Source organism: Ostrea edulis, chromosome 6 (genome assembly GCF_947568905.1).
Source record: "Ostrea edulis chromosome 6, xbOstEdul1.1, whole genome shotgun sequence".
NCBI lineage: Eukaryota > Metazoa > Mollusca > Bivalvia > Ostreida > Ostreidae > Ostrea > Ostrea edulis.
This window is the reverse complement of record NC_079169.1, coordinates 15,192,225-15,197,828: the sequence shown is the minus strand read 5'-3', so window position 1 is coordinate 15,197,828 and position 5,604 is coordinate 15,192,225. Positions and strand designations below refer to the sequence as shown.

Below are 5,604 nucleotides of genomic sequence, written 5' to 3'. Positions count from 1 at the left end.
GGTAATTGTGGCGAGAGAAAAATAATGTACAATTGTATATATATATAGAGGGTATTACTGTAGTAAAAATATAATTTTTATACACTGGATAAATTATACTATTTCACTGTTGAAAATGTAATAAAAAATGAATAAAATTGCTACAGTAATGCAATCGTTGGCATAGAAATGTGATTTGAAAAATGAAATAGAGAAAGTAAAAGTCTACGACACTTGCTATTCCCAGGCGGTCACCCATCCAAGTACTAACCAAGCTCGACGTTGCTTAACTTCGGTGATCGGACGAGAACCGGTGCTTTCAACGTGATATGGCCGTAGACACTTAACATGCGTTAACTTTACGACACGTTTTGTACGAGATGCTTGGGATTATTTCGTTCCTGTACAAAATACTGGACGGAAGTAATGACTGGTTTTAAAATGTTTATTTTGACATCGTGCGGGTTGTTAATGTTGTTTTATGTGGAGGGCACAGTTTGCGGTCAGATGAAAAGAAGGGACTGGGGGGTGGGGGTGGACTATATGGGGGCGTGCGTATGTTGGTGGCGGTTGTTTTTCACACCTGGTTGTATTTATCTGTCATTTCTAATTTGGAGGGGTGATAATTCTTTGGACTGGGTTTTGTTTTGGTGAAATTCAATATTGTGCATGTAATATGATGATTCACCCAATGCAGTGTGTGTGTGTGTGTGTGTGTGTGTGTGTGTGTGTGTGTGTGTGTGGACATATTTATTACATATGGATGTGCATTACCTGTCTGATGTTGATTGACGTGTGATAGAGGTATCTTTTCGAAAATCTTGCCTAGCTCTAAGAAGAGCCGTTTTTCGAGTCAATGCGTATTCTGTGGTAAAAGCTCAGTAGTCCCCATCCGATTCGGAGTCTGACATGTCGTCTGCAATGATCTGTACATTTTCTCCAAACATTTCATGCCGTAGATCTGCAACAATCTCGGCTCTTCTGTAAGCGTAATCGTAGTACATGTCTCTGAGGCCCTCTACAACGGCAAGTCTCAGTCTTAGGCTATATCTGGAGGAACGAGGATTTGTCGTGCTGGCCTTGGTGTATCTGGACAGCAGGCCGGACAACTTCAAATTGAGCAGGACAATCTGGTCGCAGGCTCTCTTGAAACGGCGTTCGCTGTCCATCAGAGAGAATCTCTTGTCCATGGACTTCCTCCTGGGACAGATGACTGGTGTAGCTTTCATCTTTGGTAATAGTAGTAGTAATTTGACAATGAATTCGATTGCAATGTAGTTTAGCGTTGTGATGTCCTTGCCTGTTGTGCGACCTCCTATACAGTGCACAGTGACACTGCTAATTGAGAAACTCGTTTCATTTCATAATGCCACGCGAGGCGCCTGAATACACAGCTTATTATCTGCCTCAACCGGCGAGGTCGGGTGCCATGAATGCTGAGCTTGGACTGACAATTAATATACCATTAATTGCGTGCATTAAATAAACAAATATACGGCGTGGAACTGTACGCGTCATGTGGCGTGGAATTGATTATGATTTGATTTTAATAATTATTGTTCTTTGAATGGTCATTTATTGATTGTGCTGAGTTAATACGGAATTAATGACTGTTTCCAGTTCTGTTTGAGTAAGTAAAAAAGAATCGGAGTTTTCCCCCTTTTCGGCTAAACGACGTTCTGTATTGGTAATTGTGGCGAGAGAAAAATAATGTACAATTGTATATATATATATAGAGGGTATTACTGTAGTAAAAATATAATTTTTATACACTGGATAAATTATACTATTTCACTGTTGAAAATGTAATAAAAAATGAATAAAATTGCTACAGTAATGCAATCGTTGGCATAGAAATGTGATTTGAAAAATGAAATAGAGAAAGTAAAAGTCTACGACACTTGGTATTCCCAGGCGGTCACCCATCCAAGTACTAACCAAGCTCGACGTTGCTTAACTTCGGTGATCGGACGAGAACCGGTGCTTTCAACGTGATATGGCCGTAGACACTTAACATGCGTTAACTTTACGACACGTTTTGTACGAGATGCTTGGGATTATTTCGTTCCTGTACAAAATACTGGACGGAAGTAATGACTGGTTTTAAAATGTTTATTTTGACATCGTGCGGGTTGTTAATGTTGTTTTATGTGGACGGCACAGTTTGCGGTCAGATGAAAAGAAGGGACTGGGGGGTGGAGGTGGACTATATGGGGGCGTGCGTATGTTGGTGGTGGTTGTTTTTCACACCTGGTTGTATTTATCTGTCATTTCTAATTTGGAGGGGTGATAATTCTTTGGACTGGGTTTTGTTTTGGTGAAATTCAATATTGTGCATGTAATATGATGATTCACCCAATGCAGTGTGTGTGTGTGTGTGTGTGTGTGTGTGTGTGTGTGTGTGTGGACATATTTATTACATATGGATGTGCATTACCTGTCTGATGTTGATTGACGTGTGATAGAGGTATCTTTTCGAAAATCTTGCCTAGCTCTAAGAAGAGCCGTTTTTCGAGTCAATGCGTATTCTGTGGTAAAAGCTCAGTAGTCCCCATCCGATTCGGAGTCTGACATGTCGTCTGCAATGATCTGTACATTTTCTCCAAACATTTCATGCCGTAGATCTGCAACAATCTGGGCTCTTCTGTAAGCGTAATCGTAGTACATGTCTCTGAGGCCCTCTACAACGGCAAGTCTCAGTCTTAGGCTATATCTGGAGGAACGATGATTTGTCGTGCTGGCCTTGGTGTATCTGGACAGCAGGCCGGACAACTTCAAATTGAGCAGGACAATCTGGTCGCAGGCTCTCTTGAAACGGCGTTCGCTGTCCATCAGAGAGAATCTCTTGTCCATGGACTTCCTCCTGGGACAGATGACTGGTGTAGCTTTCATCTTTGGTAATAGTAGTAGTAATTTGACAATGTATTCGATTGCAATGTAGTTTAGCGTTGTGATGTCCTTGCCTGTTGTGCGACCTCCTATATAGTGTACAGTGACACTGCTAATTGAGAAACTCGTTTCATTTCATAATGCCACGCGAGGCGCCTGAATACACAGTTTATTATCTGCCTCAACCGGCGAGGTCGGGTGCCATGAATGCTGAGCTTGGACTGACAATTAATATACCGTTAATTACGTGCATTAAATAAACAAATATACGGCGTGGAACTGTACGCGTCATGTGGCGTGGAATTGATTATGATTTGATTTTAATAATTATTGTTCTTTGAATGGTCATTTATTGATTGTGCTGAGTTAATACGGAATTAATGACTGTTTCCAGTTCTGTTTGAGTAAGTAAAAAAGAATCGGAGTTTTCCCCCTTTTCGGCTAAACGACGTTCTGTATTGGTAATTGTGGCGAGAGAAAAATAATGTACAATTGTATATACATGTATATAGAGGGTATTACTGTAGTAAAAATATAATTTTTATACACTGGATAAATTATACTATTTCACTGTTGAAAATGTAATAAAAAATGAATAAAATTGCTACAGTAATGCAATCGTTGGCATAGAAATGTGATTTGAAAAATGAAATAGAGAAAGTAAAAGTCTACGACACTTGGTATTCCCAGGCGGTCACCCATCCAAGTACTAACCAAGCTCGACGTTGCTTAACTTCGGTGATCGGACGAGAACCGGTGCTTTCAACGTGATATGGCCGTAGACACTTTAAATGCGTTAACTTTACGACATGACCAGTGTACACGTTTTGTACGAGTTGATTGGGATTATTTCGTTCCTGTACAAAATGCTGGACGGAAGTAATGACTGGTTTTAAAATGTTTATTTTGACATCGTGCGGGTTGTTAATGTTGTTTTATGTGGAGGGCACAGTTTGCGGTCAGATGAAAAGAAGGGGGAGGGGGTGGTGGTGGACTATATGGGGGCGTGCGTATGTTGGTGGTGGTTGTTTTTCACACCTTGTTGTATTTATCTATCATTTCTAATTTGGAAGGGGGGTAATTCTTTGGACTGGGTTTTGTTTTGGTGAAATTCAATATTGTGCATGTAATATGATGATTCACCCAATGCAGTGTATGTGTGTGTGCATGTGCGCGCGCGCGCGCGCGCGCGTGTGTGTGTATGTGTGTGTGTGGACATATTTATTACATGTGGATGTGTAATACATGTCTGATGTTGATTGACGTGTGATAGAGGTATCTTTTCGAACATCTTGCCTGGCTCTAAGAAGAGCCGTTTTTCGAGTCAATGCGTATTCTGTGGTAAAAGCTCAGTAGTCCCCATCCGATTCGGAGTCTGACATGTCGTCTGCAATGATCTGTACATTTTCTCCAAACATTTCATGCCGTAGATCTGCAACAATCTGGGCTCTTCTGTAAGCGTAATCGTAGTACATGTCTCTGAGACCCTCTACAACGGCAAGTCTCAGTCTTAGGCTATATCTGGAGGAACGATGATTTGCCGTGCTGGCCTTGGTGTATCTGGACAGCAGGCCGGACAACTTCAAATTGAGCAGGACAATCTGGTCGCAGGCTCTCTTGAAACGGCGTTCGCTGTCCATCAGAGAGAATCTCTTGTCCATGGACTTCCTCCTGGGACATATGACTGGTGTAGCTTTCATCTTTGGTAATAGTAGTAGTAATTTGACAATGTATTCGATTGCAATGTAGTTTAGGGTTGTGATGTCCTTGCCTGTTGTGCGACCTCCTATATAGTGCACAGTGACACTGCTAATTGAGAAACTCGTTTCATTTCCTAATGCCACGCGAGGCGCCTGAATACACAGCTTATTATCTGCCTCATCCGACGAGGTCGGGTGCCATGAATGCTGAGCTTGGACTGACAATTAATATACCGTTAATTGCGTGCATTAAATAAACAAATATACAGTGTGGAACTGTACGCGTCATTTGACCTGGAATAGATTATGATTTGAAAATGTAATAATAAAAACTGAATAAAATTTCTTCAGTAATGCAATCGTTGGCATAGAAATGTGATTTGAAAAATGAAATAGAGAAAGTAAAAGTCTACGACACTTGGTATTCCCAGGCGGTCACCCATCCAAGTACTAACCAGGCTCGACGTTGCTTAACTTCGGTGATCGGACGAGAACCGGTGCTTTCAACGTGATATGGCCGTAGACACTTACAGTGTTTTTACCACGATTTTTATTGCTTGTAAATTTACAAAATTTGAAAATGTGGTGTTTTGAATCGTGCTATTATTATTTTTTCGATATAAAGCGTGCTTTAGAGATTACTTTGTATCGAAAGTGCAAAAAAGCCAGATATGCACGGATGTATATTTAATTGCTGTTATAAAATTTAGATATTCATTTCAAAATTAAGGATTATCTCCCTCATGCATAGCTCTTATCCTTGGACGAATTTGGCTCCACTTTTTTGGCACGCTGTTTTTGGCTATATTTAGCTCTAAAACTTCATAGTTATTTCGGATTTCAAAGATTTCGGTTGAGCATCACTGAAGAGACATTATTTGTCGAAATACGCATCTGGTGCATCAAAATTGGTACCGTATAACTCTGAATACGTTAGTTAGAATAATCTAACTGTGTCTCGGGACAGGCCCTCACCACAGTTAGAATACCTCCCATTTACCCATAATGTAGCAGAAAATTGCGGGATCGCTCCAAA

The 5,604-nt window shown here is 40.7% G+C and overlaps 4 non-coding genes across 4 annotated transcripts; all 4 read right to left on the bottom strand.

Moving 5' to 3' along the window:
* Window positions 1–201: 201 nt before the first annotated feature.
* Window positions 202–320, bottom strand: LOC125648521 (5S ribosomal RNA). Its single transcript, XR_007360340.2, has one exon. It is a non-coding gene; the product is annotated as a 5S ribosomal RNA (ribosomal RNA).
* Window positions 321–1,868: 1,548 nt separating this feature from the next.
* LOC130047481 (5S ribosomal RNA) lies at window positions 1,869–1,987 on the bottom strand. The gene has a single exon (XR_008796371.1). It is a non-coding gene; the product is annotated as a 5S ribosomal RNA (ribosomal RNA).
* Window positions 1,988–3,533: 1,546 nt separating this feature from the next.
* LOC125648515 (5S ribosomal RNA) lies at window positions 3,534–3,652 on the bottom strand. The gene has a single exon (XR_007360333.1). It is a non-coding gene; the product is annotated as a 5S ribosomal RNA (ribosomal RNA).
* Window positions 3,653–4,974: 1,322 nt separating this feature from the next.
* LOC125648522 (5S ribosomal RNA) lies at window positions 4,975–5,093 on the bottom strand. The gene has a single exon (XR_007360341.1). It is a non-coding gene; the product is annotated as a 5S ribosomal RNA (ribosomal RNA).
* Between the last annotated feature and the right edge of the window lie 511 nt (window positions 5,094–5,604).